Raw genomic sequence first — 14,709 nt, forward strand, 5'->3', positions numbered from 1 at the left:
AGTGTCCTGCCCAGGGGCAGCAGGCTGGCTGTGGCAGTAAATGCAGTGCAGGGATGGACCCTTGCACTCTCCAGCTCCGGTGCCTGGGCTTGCTATCAATGAGGATCAAAGCCACCTAGCTGGCTGAGATCTGCTTCCTCTGAATCCTCTTTTTGGGTTTCTGTCATGCTTCTTTAATCTCCTACAAAGTTACATTTCCATGAAAAAAAATTTCCATTTTTCCTGCTTATTTTCGTTAAGTGGAAAGTCTCCTTAATGATGTTTTTTGGATTCAGAAGCTCCTCATCTAGGTCAGCATTTTCAGAGTGCCACTTTCCCAGTTGTTACATCGCTACGCCTCAAATCCTTAATTCTAAACAATGAAAGTCTTGGAACAGTTCTTGCTTTCCTTTAATTTCCTTCCTTCTGAGAGCTGAATTTCTCCTCTCATCACGGTCTCCATCCCAGCCTCAACTCATTTATCAATTTATAAGTCTCGCTTCTTCCAGAATAGTTTTTCAGATACGTATTTTTAGATGAGAGCTGTTCCATCTTTCCAAAATGATCACTTCAAGCTCAGCCACTGGAGCTGAGACATACAATATTTAAATTATTATTTATAGTACAGGAACATGTGGAGACTTTCATTAAAGATAAGGCATTAGCCTTGTGCCTTGATGAGTAAAGGCGCGGTGAGTGATGGTCCCTGCTCTGAGCTCTTTGCACTCCAGCCTGGGTGGACTTGCTGGCAGAATTTAAGGAGGAATTTAACCCAAACACGTGTTGGCATCACTCTGGGCTGAATACAGCCCCCACCTTTGTCAGAGTTGCCCAGCTCAGGGTGCTGCTGTTTGTGTCTCAGTGACAGGCAAGAGAGACAGCAGGGTAAGAGTGGGGAACAGGGAATGGAGAGCTGCCAGCAGGATGGGTGGGTGTGGAGAACAGGGAATGGAGAGCTGGCACCAGGATGGGGTGAGAGCTGGCACCAGGATGGGATCAGCGCCATGAACAGGGACCTGGGAGCCCCCATGAAATCACAACCACCCATGGGAGATGCCAGGGGAGCACAGCTGGGCACATCTGCAGGGGAGTGCAGCACAGTGACCCCTGAGCTCCAGGCGGGATGGGCAAACAGCACCTGAGATAACAGGACAGGTGCACAAACACAGCCACAGATTCCAGCATTCTCCAGTCACTGGCAGAGGCCCCTTTTCTCCAGCACATCCCCAATTCTTTTGATTCCTCAGCTGGTACCAGCTCATGATCTGTCAGGCTCCAGCAGAGCCTGGTGCATTTCTGTCCTGAAAGAAACCTTTCTACTTGGATTACCATTTATAGCTCCAATTTTTTCACTAAGTGGTGTAAATTAGTTCTGTGTGACTTGATGGATTCTCTCCCTCCCCCTTGACAACAGTGATAAAAGATCTGACCCCTTTCTGAAAGTCTATAAAACCAAACATACAAAATCTAATTTGTTTAGGGCTGAGCTTTTAATTGCTTCACCATCACAACGTGAAACCAAACGCTTTAGCAATCTTGGGGATTGATGGACTGATGTATAATAAGGGACTTGACCCAGGAGGGGTTATCAGCCTGGGATGTAGTGAGATAAATCTCTGGGGCTTGTCAGGATGCTGGTGCAGCCCTGTGTGGGGCAGGGGTGTGGTGTGCAGCTCTGAACCCTGCTGAGGGAATGTCCCAGTGAAATGTCTTCAGGCTGCACACAGAGAATTAAAGCTGAACAGCCAGGCCAGGCTCTGCTCTGCTCCCAGGTGTGCAAAACCAGGCTGTGCTCACTGACCCAACAGGGGATGGAACCCCTGCAGGTTTGAGAGCCTTTTGGGGTTAGATTGCTAAGAATGAGGATTGCAATGCTTATATGCAGAGTATTCCTGGAATTAACCACCTCTAATTAATCTGGGGCTGTTTGCCCTGGCCCACAGTCACAAGGCCTTCTTTAGCCTTTAGAGGTAGCATTGGTTCAGCCTTCTGCCTGTGCTGATTGCCATCAAGTCAGACTAATTCTTTTTTCCCCAGAGAAATCCCCTGTGTTTCACTCATAAATAAAAAAGGAAAGGAAGAAACATTCTTGATGGTATTTTTGCAGTTTGACTTTGCCTTTAGAATAGATCTGCACACACACAGCACTTGTCGTCCCTAAAACTTACATTTTGAAAGTTCTTTGAAGATCTAAATTACAGATCTTTCATATGAAAACTTAATGAAGGACTCTAAACAAAATAAAATAGAAATGATGACATGAAAGAGCCTTCTTATGGCTTCAATAACAAGATAAACAGTTTAATATTCCACATACTGCATTAAAAATAACAGCTGGGCTCTGTGCAGATGAATCCCCTAACTCAGCCTTGCTGGTTCCCACATCACCCCAGCGCAGGCTGGGGCTCTCCCTCCCTTGGCACCTCCCTCTGGCCCCCAGAAATGCCAAAGGCAGCCAGCACCCGACCGGTTTTAGCAAACACCACACGAACTTTTAACAAACACAGAGCAAAGTGCCATTACCAGCACCACTCCAGTACCCCCAAGTGATAGACACATTCTGTATTGACAGCCTCCAATTTTAATGAGCTATTGCTGGTTCAGACCATATTGATTGGCCTTTTTTTCCATCTTCCTCCAATTCAGCAAGAGGAAACAAGAACCAGCATTTCATTAAAAGGAGACTTTGTCCAGTGTTTCATATTTCATGAACGCTTGTGAGTGAACACATCCCATAAAACAACCAATTAATTCAGCCCTGCTAAGACCCAGGCTGAAAACTACACCACTACATTAACAGAAGCCCAGGGAGGCACAAGGTTTAGCATTTCCTCCTGTATAAAAAGTTCCCAAACATTATTTCCATCCACATCCCTTGATTCACTTCACTTTCCACCTCTGGGCTTTGCTGACAGCTTCTGCTGTGTTTGTTGTTGTGTGTGACTATTCTACCATGCTGTTTGCAGCTCAGGGTGCTTCAGATGCAGTCCCCGCTTTCCTGCGAGTGATTTTTGTTATTGTGTCTTTTGACAACATCTCAGATTCAAGTTAAGAGTGACCAAAGGAGCAGGGCAAGGAGTAACCTGCAATAATGATTTGCAAATTGTGTTAATTTCATAGTGGGATTCTGCTTTTTGATAGGATTTAATGCGTAATGAGCTCCTGAGACGTTATTTTTGCTTCAAAGCTTTGCTGAGTACTAGATCCTATTAAATTCTTGCAGTGAACACACCAAAAAATACTTTGAGCTAATTTTAATAATTTTTAATTGAAGGAATATTTTTATTCCTATTTGAATATTCAAGCTGTTCAAAAGTTAACACATTCTCAAAGTACTCATCAGTCTTTTCTTCACATAAAATCTGTTTTTAGGCAGCCTGTGGCTTTTGGGGAGAGGGGCAGGTTTGTTTGTCTCAGGTTTGTTTTTCAGACCCAATTGGAACAAATTTAGGCATATTTTGCTATTTATTTCTTTTTAAGTGCCTGCACGCTGCAGTCTAATCTCCATTCTTTTTATTGCTGTTTTATAGTCTGCCATTATTGTTTGTTTCCTTTGCGTTTTCCAAAAAGCAGAAACAAAACAAATTTCCCTGCTAGTCCTTTCTTGTGTGGTGGCAGGAGCTGGGTTTGTGTGCGTGTGTCACACTCAGTAACATATGTATTTCCTTGTTAGCAGTGCTGTTATATTCCATTAAATCCTAGGGATTCCAGCAGAGCCTGGCATCCCAGGCTGCACAACAGCTCACAGGAGCCCAGGCAGCATCAAATTCTGCACAAAGAGCAGGGCTGTGTGAGTGCCGTGTGTGAGTGCCGTGCTCCAGGGGAGGAGGGACACCAGGGGCTGCAGGGACCTGGTTCTGCCTGCCCAAACACCTGGGGATGGCTCCTGCAGCCACAGAACTCTGATTTATCCTCTCAGAGCTCTCCCCAATGCCAGGGAAGGCTGGAGAGCAGCGGTGAGACAGGACAGCCCTGGGGTTCAGGGCACAGCTGGGTGACTGCAGTGCTGGCTGTGCCAGGGTACAGGGACACCCTGGGATTTAATGGAGGGTGTGCAGAGGCTCTGACCCCCAGCCCTGCCTGCATTCAGAACCCAGGACATCCCTCTGCCTGCCCAGGGGGCTCAGAGACCTTGGCACGGAGCCCCAGACCCCTGTGTCTTTGATTTAGCCCTTGATAAAACACAATTACCAACCTTTATATGAAGAATTGCAAGCCACAAAAGTTTAAGTAGAATGATAGTGAATTTATCACTATCAGGGTGAGAAATGGATTTTTTGCGGTTTTTAGCATGGGGGTTCAGGAGGGAAGATGGAGGAATCTGGGCACATCCAGCCTTTCTCCTTCTTCTTCTTGGTCTCCATCTTCTGCTGTGATGGTGGCACTTACAGATTGGTTTAGAGTAGAAGCTCACTGTCTGACATAGGTGATAGATATGGGGGAGTTATGGTAAATATTGTATACATAGATTTTAGTAAAAAAAGATAACACCACCCCGGGCAGGCAGAGTGTCTCTGACTGTCTTGCAGAGCAGACCTTGGCAGGTCAGGAGAAAGAATTTTATAGTTAAGAAGCAATAAACAACCTTGAGACCAAAAATTAAGAGCCCTGATTCCTTCTTCAAGTGCTGGGCTGGGAAAAGAGAATTTCTGACACATCTTGGGGTCACTGTGAGCAGCTAGAGACCCTGAGATCTGGAGGGGCTTTGGGGCCAGTAGGGGCTGGTGGATCTGGTGGGGGACCTCAGCTCACCTGGCCTGTTCTCACAGGCCAGTGCTGCCAGGCACTGGGCACACAGGTGAGTGCAGGGCACACAGGTGAGTGCATGGGCACACAGGTGAGCACTGCCAGGCACTGGGCACACAGGTGAGTGCAGGGCACACAGGTGAGTGCATGGGCACACAGGTGAGCACTGCCAGGCACTGGGCACACAGGTGAGTGCAGGGCACACAGGTGAGTGCATGGGCACACAGGTGAGCACTGCCAGGCACTGGGCACACAGGTGAGTGCAGGGCACACAGGTGAGCGCTGCCAGGCACTGGGCACACAGGTGAGTGTGGTCTGAGCTGTGAGCACCCAGGGGCTGTGCTGTGCTGCCCTGGCCCTGCTCCCAGCGCACCAGCCAGGGGCTCTTCATTAGTGCTAAATGAGTGACCCTAATGAGTCCTTCCATCTCCAGGTCAGTCTTTAGGAGTCCCAGGCAGATGGCTGAGAGCTCTGAGGTGTTTGGGGTGACCTTGGGGAGGCTCTAACTGCAACACAAAATTGCAAATGGTGACTGCAGTAAGCAGATTAAGAGTCTGGCACTCTGGCAAATCTCAAGACCTAGTCTTGTGTTGCTATTTTTCCCCTATGGCAAACTTACAGATTTCACAATGACTTTGCTGTAGCAGTGACTTGAAAATTATAGTGAGTGAGTGTTCCCTTTTTAAATAATGGATTATGAGGCAAAGATTAATTTTTGCTCAATTCTCCCACTGATTCAGTGCCTTGCTGCCAGCAGGAGCACAAAGCAGAACATGAATTTGCGGCGGCTCTCCTCTCTCTCAGAGCTGTCACAGCCTGGCCTGGATGGGGCTGTTTGCAGTGGGGCCCTGTCACTCACATCTGGTGCCTGCTGCACTGTGGGGCTGTGGCACCTCCTGGAACACCCTGTGCTCCTTGTCAGAGCGAGGGGCTCAGCCCTTCCCAGCCTGCATGAACCACCAGTGGGCAGGAGGGCACAAACAGCAACCAGGGACAGGCACCACCCTGCAGCTGCCAGGTGCCTCCTGCTTTCCAGGCCAGTTCAAAAAGCAGGGCAGGGAAAGAGAGAGGGAAGGAAACAGAGGAAGACAGACAGCTGAGAAGAGGTGAAACCAGAAATGCTGTGTCCCAGAGGCATTTATCAGCCCAAATGAAATGGAAACAGCGAAAGGGAAACACTGCTTTGCTTTTCTCAAAATTGTATTTCCAGTTGAATGAGTTGAAAAGAAAAGATCCTTTCCTTTTGGTGCGATTTTGAGAGATCTGTTTGCTAAGTCTGCAGGCTTAGTGGGAGAGACAAGGAGTATTTATTTTCTGTATACGTTGGTAATTTATGAGGTTGCTATAAATGCAGAGTTTATGGAAGTAAAATCAGGCCATGAAATAAAAAGGATTTTATTCAAATATCCCAGCTTATTAATTCTTTCTAATTCTTCACAGAGAAGGAGATGAGTGAGGATGCACATGCGGTTTACTGAATATTAACAGGGAGAAGATCCAGTGGAAGTAGCAAATGCAGGTATAATTTAAAAATAGAAAAAGATGAAAGATAAGTGAATTTTATTAGGGATTGAAATATAATTGAATTTTCCTTTTCCTATTTTGCCATCAAAGATGGCAGAAAGAGGTTTACCATTGTGGGAATGGTTCTTGCATTGCTAACAAAGCTGTGCAAAGTGGCTTTACCTTCCTGTGCAGCAGGGTGTGACTGAAGGGATGTAAATGCAGCTTTATCTGTGCCACAGGAAGGGGTGGAGAGGAGATTTAGAGCCTTGAGCAAGAAAGGAGATGGCACAATAACTTTCACTGAGGTTTAGTGCTCCACCAAGAGCAGAAATGGGACAAACAGGTATGAGTAGCATTGACTGTGTGTTCCGCTGAGTGTCCATCATGTGCCTGGCTCTGTGATGGGTTACTGCCTGCATTCATCTCCAGAAATGGCCAGGAGGGTGAAGGGATGGGGCTGGAAGTCTGTGCTCAAACCTGGGACAGAGGGGTTTGAAGTGGCTCTGGAGTTCCCAGGGCAGGGGCACTGCACGGGGCTGGGGCTGTGATGGCAAGATGAGATAAAATGGGATGGGATGGGATAAAATGAGTTGGGATGGGATGAGATGAGCTCGCTTCACACAGTGCAGGAGTGCAGGAGCAGTGTGGCAGTCAGGGGCGCTTTGGTGTCTTTTTTTGGAAGGCTTTTGATAGTCGAGGTGGCATCTGACCTTCTGCATTTGAGATCTGATGGCTCAGGGACCTGCAGCTCTAACATTGGCCATCAGCCCCTACTTTCTTATACAGAGCCAGTGCCAGGCTCAGAAAACCTGGAAAACCTCAGAGAAAGCTGGCTGTTCTGAGAAGCAATTCCCATTGTTGCATTCACTAAAACTTCTGGGCCCCTGAGGTATACAAGGGAGTGTCTGAGTTGTAAGTATCAAAAGAAATTAATTATTCTATATTATAATTAAGTCCTTTTTAATTAGCTGAATAATTGGAATTTTTCCTGCGTTACAATGCAGGTTTTCACGTAGCCAGATAATCTGAAACTTCAGAGGGATTTACCTGAGAAATTTCTCACATCCACAATTGTCTTTTTGTGATATAAAGTAGTAAATAGGGGTTCTGAGGTGGCTGCAAGAAAGGCAGCTCTCTTTAAAAGAAGTCTGTCAAGCCCAACTTGTCCCTCAAAATGTATGTTTTGTAAAAGCCTTCAGAAAATGTTGGGTCGAACTGTTTTAGTGTTATTGTGAGGAAATCAATATTTCCCTGCAGCCTTTGCAGCCCCCAAATTGTAGCACGTTGTTTGTGCAGAAGCAGCTGAAAGTGAAACTGCCTAAAAATGAGAGTGAAGTAAACTGGCCTGTTTCTATAATTTACCTTAGAAATCCCCAAGGTAAACAAAACAACACACTTGAGCAGTCAGAACTGAAATATTCTCCTGATGCAAACACCTGAATTGGAGGCTGCTGGTGGCAATCTGGGAGGGATTTTTGCTTTTCTTTCAGCCTTTGTCCTTCTTCCCTCATCTTCCCCATCTCTCTGCTCCTTGTGTGCCATGCAGCAGTTCTTCCAGGCTTTGTCCTGCAGCAGGAGCCCCAGGGAGGTGGTGCAGGACCCCCATGTGCTCCAGCAGGGCAGTCAGTGAGTTGCCTGCAGTTCCACACCATGGGAGATGAGAGAACCTTTTCCCTCTGCCCTGAGCTGGCAGCAGTCAGGGCATCAGGCAGGGCAGCAGCTCCATGAGAACCTTTTCACCTTGTTCTGACCTGGCACAGTCAGGGCACCAGGCAGGGCAGGGCAGCAGCTCCATGCCAGGGACGCCTTTGGGAGCCTGGCAGAGATGCAGGCAGCACTCCCAGGTGTTCCTGAGCCCTGCTGTGACCTCCCTCAGGTGACATGGGCATGGCTGAAGGGCTCTGTAGGGCTGGGATTGGGACAGGTGATGCCAGGAGGAGCAGAGTTCATTGTCCTGGATGCTGTGGCTGTAGGCTGGTGTTCGCTGCTGCTGTAACTGAGTTCAGAAAGGAGCCACGCTGATTTGGTGAGCTTGGCTGGGACCTCTGCCAACAAAATTAAAAGGGAGACTCTGGGACACACATGGCTTGCTCACAGACACGCCAGTGTGGATGCAGCAGCTTTACAATCCTGCGTGTTCACCTGTGTCAGACAGGAAAAAAAGATGAAGCCGGTTTGTTTTTGAGAACAGGAGGAGATCAGGAGAGCAAAGGACCAGGGGAAAGCAAATGCTGTGCTGACTGGCTAAGAGACTGCTGTCTTTGTGTTCTTTGTGCTTGACTGAAACGTCTTCACAGGATTTTTTTCCCTCTAATCTGGAAATAATTCTGATTTATTTTCAGCCTTCTATTAGGAGGAGTCAGGCAGCAGCGGCTGGCGGCCGCCTCGGTGTGCTTCCTTCAGGGCTGCTGCCTTCCTCACTTGGCACTGCAGTCAATTCTTGTGTTTTCAATTATATATAAAAGGCAATGATGGAGGTTTCCAGCTTTTATAGCACCACAAATCACAGGGTCCTTCTCTGTACAGCACTGCCACAGCGCAGCACGGGGCATCACAGCTTCTCTTGCAGGCCATCAGGGACCCCAAACTGCACAGGGACACCTGGGGAGGGCAAACCTTCACTGGCAGCCACTCCTCTGCACGGTTCTCAGCCAGCAGCCCCTGGCTGACACACAGGACAGGGCAGGGTGACCCTGGGCTGTGCCGTGGAGGGGCAGGGAGATTTCTGTGTGCTCCACATGGGCACAGCACGTCTGTAAGGAGCTCCTGTGGGCAAGGAAGGGTTAAGGTGAGGACATCACTGGTGACAAGGGCCATGGCACAGAGGGTGACACTGGCTGCAGCACTTCTGGGGCTGGTTATTCTCTTGCCAGCTCAAAGTTACTGGGTAGACTTGAAGTGAGTATGCTGGGAAGCTGTTGGGGTCTGTTTCACAGAGTGATCCTTTCATTGTACATAATATCCTAACATCATCACCATCATTATTGAGGTGTTTGGAATGGTCCTGTGTCACCCAGAGCACACCCTGGACTCCTGTGCTCCTTTGCAGGGTAAGGGTACAGGAGAGGAGGATCCCCCATGGTAAAGAAAGCTGTTAGTTCATAGAGACAGGGACCAGAGAGACCCTGAGACTCAGTTAACTGCAGCTGGCTGCCAGCGAGGGCTGGTTTTGAGCCTCAACTGGAAAAAAAAAATTAAAACCAAAAAAGAAGAAGAAAAAAACCCATTCCTATAAAATGGCTGCTGGTGTAGGTGCTGCACTGTTGCTGGGGGATGATGATGAACTGGCATTCAGAGTTTGCTGGATGTCAGGCATCACTGGAGGAACTGGGAATGCTGCTGACATAAATTAGGGGCAGACTGGAGGACTGGAAGGATTCTCTGGAAAGAAAAGGAACTCAGAATTTCTTAGGCAAAACAATAATGGCTTCCATGGATCCGGGTGCAGAGGATGGACAAACAGACCCAAAGCTGTGGGAGAGGGAGGAGAGGGCCCTTGAGTGTCCTGCAGTCTGTGGCTGTCTGCCCACAGGAAGGCAGAGGGTATCCTGTCTGGACTGGATAAATCTTGGAAATGGCATTTGAAGTGGATGTGAAATAGGGTTTGGAGGGAGCTAGAGCCTGGGAGAAGATCTGGCTGGATGGAATATAAAATCCATTAGTGTCTTAATGCATAAATTGGCAGAAGTGTACAACAGCAATGAAAAACAAGCTCCTGGGAGCCCAAACTGTTATTAGATTCTGGTGCCTCAGTGGCTGTGGAAATTAGTATTCTGCAAGAGCCAGGGTGCCCACGAGGTGCCCCAAGAGACAGGGGTGTACAGGGCTCTCCTGTGGGGCAGGGACAGTCTCAGCTCTGCCCCACACACCCTCCAGTGCAAACTGCTTATGGACACTGTGCCTGAGGGCTTTTGTATTCAGCATCATGTACAGGATAAAAAATGGGCTTTTCAGCAGCCTGTTCCTTAAACAAAACAGGTGAGTTCAGATCTGACTAACTGTGCAAGTATAATACAGAAATAGAAAGACTCATAATTACCTTGCCTACAAAATGATGTTTTCCTGTAAAGGCTCCTGAAACAGTCAGAGGAGCTCAGGATGAGGGTCAGTTACCTTTCTGCAAGTATAAGCTTGAGCTAAGTTGGAGTATGGGAAGATTAATGCCTTTGCTTTAATAGCAGGGCTTGATCCAAGGCTGCAGAAATGCTGTGAGTACCCAGGCAGAGCCTGCTGGATCAGGGAGTGCCAGTGCAGTGACCCAGGTGTGTAATTCCCCTGTGGGGCTGGCACTAAAGGGAAATAGAGAGATGCATCTGACTGTGGATTCCAGAGCGTTAAATGCTGTAACTCTGCAAACATCACCTCTTCTTGTTAAAATGCCAGAAATTACGGCTGCAGCAGTACCAGGAGCCTAAGTGGTTTTTGGCCATAGATCCAGCAAAGGCATTTTTCTTCAGCTCTTCAGCAGAGAAATGTTGGTAAAAGTTTGGGGTTTACAGTTCGGGAGGGGAAAACAATATTTCACTTGAGTTCCTCAAGGATTTCACCAGCTCCTGTGGTCTGTCACATAACCATCACCCAGATGTGGGGAAATTAGCCTGCAGGGGGTGTGTGACCTCAGATGTGCTCACACCTGAACTGGGCAGATTCTGCAGAACAGAACAAGTGTGTCAGCAGACTGGAGGATCTGGCTGCAGTCCAGGAGGGAGGATTGAAAGTCAACAGACAAAAGGTTCAATTAGTGCAACAAGAGGTAAAATATTTAGGAGCTATACGAGGCATTGAAGGCCAGGCTCCTGATAAACAGAGTGTGGAGTTAATTCCAAAGCTGCCCAGCCCCATGCTCTGCCTGGCTGAGAGCACTGTACTGCACAGTTAATTGTATGCAGGATTTTATTCTGATGCTCACTGAAGTGAGTCATCCTCCAGCTAAGCTTTTAGAGAAGCCCAGGCAGTGGGAGCAGGGTGCAGGGCAGCAGCTCAGTCAGGCTGAAGCTGCAGAGCTGGGCTGGCTGGACCCAGGAATCACCTCATGCATGGTTTGCCTCTGTCAGCCAGGGAAACAAGTGCCAATTTGGCACAAAGAGGAGGATACCGTGTTCCAGGCTATTGTCTGTGCATCTCCAATCTTATTGACACCGCAGTTCCTTGTCAAAAGGAATGAGTATATTTAGTCTGGAAATCAGAAAAATTGGATTATCTTGTTGGAGGGCAGCCAGTGGCACAACACCCTAGTCATGCTTCCTTGAAATACAGCGTGCTCAGTGCAGCACAGGATGGGCCTGGGGAGCCCTGGGTGGGTGACAGGACAGGGACAGGGACAGGGACAGGGACAGGGACAGGGACAGGGACAGGGACAGGGCGGGCTGGAGCAGGACACAGGGCACCAGCAGCTCTGAGCTCCAGCGGTGCAGGGCACTGAGCTGAAGTGCTGCAGCCTCCTGATGGGCATGGGCTGTGCAGGTTGAATTGCCTCTGCCAGGACAGATCCCCATGCAGCAGAGATGTGCTGTACAGGTGCTGGGGCTTCTCGAGTAGCTGGCTGATAATTGCTGCCCCGAGATGTGCAGGATGTCTCTGTTTTGGCCCGCACAGCTGAAGAACGAGTCAGAGCTCTTCACTTTTCGGTCTTGAGGTTGTTTATTAATTCTTATCTATAAAATTTCCTTTCTGCCCAGCCAAGGTCTGTTCAGCAGGGCAGCCACAGGCACTCTGACCACCCCTGAGGTGATGTTGATCTTTTATACTACAAACTATGTATAACATATTTACACTTAATTCCCAATAACCATCACCTATGTTAGACAGTGAGCTTCTATTCTAAATATAACATATTTACACTTAATTCCCAATAACCATCACCTATGTTAGACAGTGAGCTTCTATTCTAAATATAACATATTTACAATTAGTTTCCAATACCTATCACCTATGTTAGACAGTGAGCTTCTATTCTAAATATAACATATTTACACTTAATTCCCAATACCTTTCACCTATGTTAGACAGTGCACTTCTACTCTAAACCAATCCCAAAGTGCCAACATCACTGCAGAAAATGGAGAACAAGAAGAAGAATAAGAAAGGCTGGACACGCCCATGTTCCTCCATCTTGTCCCCATAACCTCCATACCAAAAATCCTAAAATCTACATTTTCACCCAGTGATAATTTTATTATTGTACTATTCAAAACTTCTGTGACTTTCAGGTCCTCATACAAAGCAGGTAACTTGTTCCAGGGGTCATAATCCAACCTGCAGGTGCTCTGGGCTGTGTGCCAGGGTCTCTGAGCCCCCTGGCAGCTCTGGACACCCGGAGGGATGCACTGAGTTCCACAGGGGCTGGGCAGAGCAGGGCTGGCTCAGGGGGTGCAGAGCAGAGCAGGGGGCAGGGCAGGGCTCAGCTCACCTCACTCCCTGCCAGTGGCAGCTGGCAGTGCCAGTCCCGCGGGCATTGTCAGCCCTGCTCCCCACGGGCTCAGCCACCAGGAAGGATTTCGTTTTGCTGAACAAGGGTTTTGTTACAAAGCAGCGAGTGCACAGAGCAGAATGCCCACAAACCTCAGGATGTGGAGAACTCAGCTTCCAAAGGAAGCTTGGAGGAGGTTAGTGCAGGTGAGTGGCAGAAAGGAGGATGTGGTGTTCCCATCTGAGTGACTCCACATCAGCTGCAGCCAGCCGTGGTTCTGCTCCTTTGAAGGCCTTGACATGAAGTGAGATATGACTCTGAGAGAATTGGTGGTTAAAAACTTCCTTATCAGATGAATAGCAACTGAAGGGTCTCACAGATTAATGAATAAAAGGATCTGACAAACGACTGCAGGATAATCAACAAATAGCTGAGCAATTAGGGCAAAATGTTCATAGAATAGATAAAAGGCAGAAAATGGTAAATAATCAACATGAAGGATGGTGAGCAGGGGTTCAGGTAGTACATCATGGGCTCCAGCAAAAAGCACACCTGGGGCTGTGAGGGGGATGGATCTGGCACTAGCACAAATAAAGGCATTTCCATTGTTTATTAGTTCAGGTGAGTTCTGACAATGCCAGGCAGCTTCATCAATCACAGCCAGAGCTTTGGAAAGGAGAAAAACACCAAACTGAATGGAAAGTTGTCTTGATTTTCCAGGTGACAGAAAGGAGTGAGTGTCAACCATCACCAGAGCTGGACCAGCACAGAAACGTGGATCTGCTGTGGTGGGTAAGGACAGCTCTTCCAGCTGTATTGGACATGGATTTTACTGGAGCTGGGCACCTGGCTGAGAGGTGTTGGGGTCTTTTTGTTCTGCCCACTGCATGCAGTGTGGTGCCTGTGTTTCACCCTGGAGGGATGCTCCCTGAGATGCCCACATTGTCTCCTCTGTGTCAGAGCACTGCCCTTTCCTGCAGCAGGCTGGTGCCCAGTGGGATAAAGGCATTTCAGCCTTGCTGCTCTGGGACCTGGGGCTCTCTCCTCTCTGGGGTGCCTGATCTCTCCATCACCCACAGCTGGGTATGTGTAGGGGTGGCTCAGACCTGCATCAGCCCCACTTTCCCATTGCCAGCCGTGCTTTGCTGTGGCTGGAAGGAGCACACCAGCTCACCCAGCAGTTTGAAAGCCCTTATGTTTTATTTCCTTTTGCCTTCCCTCTGTTTCCCAGCCCCATCCAGTTTAATTTAAAAGTACTGTGCTCCCCTTTCCTGGGAGGCCAGCGTGTGTCTAGCAGGCAGTGTAGACACAGCCATGCACTATTGTTCCTGTCAGCTCCAATCACACAGCCATCACCATCATGGCAAATCCCTTCCTCCCTTCTGCATTCCTCTGCATCCCATCCTCCCTGAGACCTCCATCCCCAGCCCCTGCAAGCAATCCAGCAGCTGGGGAGGGAGGGCTGCCTTGTTATGGTGGAGGGTCTTTTTCCTGTCAGGAACTTGTTTTTTCTGCCAGCAGCTAGGATCTCTTGAGAGAAAGCAAACTGAAAACGTCTTTGAGCAGCCTCTTCTGTTCTGCCCTCCTGGTGCCAGTTGAAAATGAGAAGAAAAAGGTGTGTGTGGGGGAAGATTAAAAAAAATAAAGAAAAGAAAAAGCTCTTCAAAAAGGAAGGCTCTTCCAGAGCCCAAACAATCAATGGGACAATAGGAGAAGAAGATTGCAGCTCTGCTCCATCCCCAAGCTGGGCTCTGAAGTGGCCTGGGCGAGGAGCTGAACAGACAGAGCCTGGGCAGAGGGCAGAGCTGGGGCCAGCCCTGCAATCAGGCCCACGCTGAGGGCTGGGGGCTCTGCCCAGGGCTGGGGACACAGGCAGGAGTGACCCCGAGCCCCAGCTCAGTGCCCTGGGCCTGCCCCACTGCACAATTCACCCCTGCACCTGCCCCACTGCACAATTCACCCCTGAGGGCTCTGATAAAGACACACCTGCACAGCTGCAGGTGTGACCTCTTCTGTTTGCCACCAAAAACACAGAGGGAGAGAGTCAAGGATCATTAGCTGATGAGGCA

At 48.5% G+C, this 14,709-nt stretch overlaps 1 long non-coding RNA gene across 5 annotated transcripts in view; it reads left to right on the plus strand.

The window, feature by feature from the left end:
- LOC106629784 (uncharacterized) overlaps window positions 1–14,709 on the plus strand; it is a 316,151-nt gene that overhangs the window by 281,530 nt on the left and 19,912 nt on the right. For 4 of the 5 annotated variants that reach the window (XR_012582613.1, XR_012582611.1, XR_012582614.1 and 1 more), the window contains 2 exons: window positions 13,361–13,432; window positions 14,162–14,255. This is a non-coding gene — a long non-coding RNA (uncharacterized LOC106629784). Of the gene's footprint in view, window positions 1–13,360; window positions 13,433–14,158; window positions 14,256–14,709 lie in introns of all 5 variants that reach the window. The other variant, XR_012582612.1, reaches the window with a different exon arrangement.

Source organism: Zonotrichia albicollis, chromosome 14, assembly GCF_047830755.1.
Source record: "Zonotrichia albicollis isolate bZonAlb1 chromosome 14, bZonAlb1.hap1, whole genome shotgun sequence".
Classification (NCBI taxonomy): domain Eukaryota; kingdom Metazoa; phylum Chordata; class Aves; order Passeriformes; family Passerellidae; genus Zonotrichia; species Zonotrichia albicollis.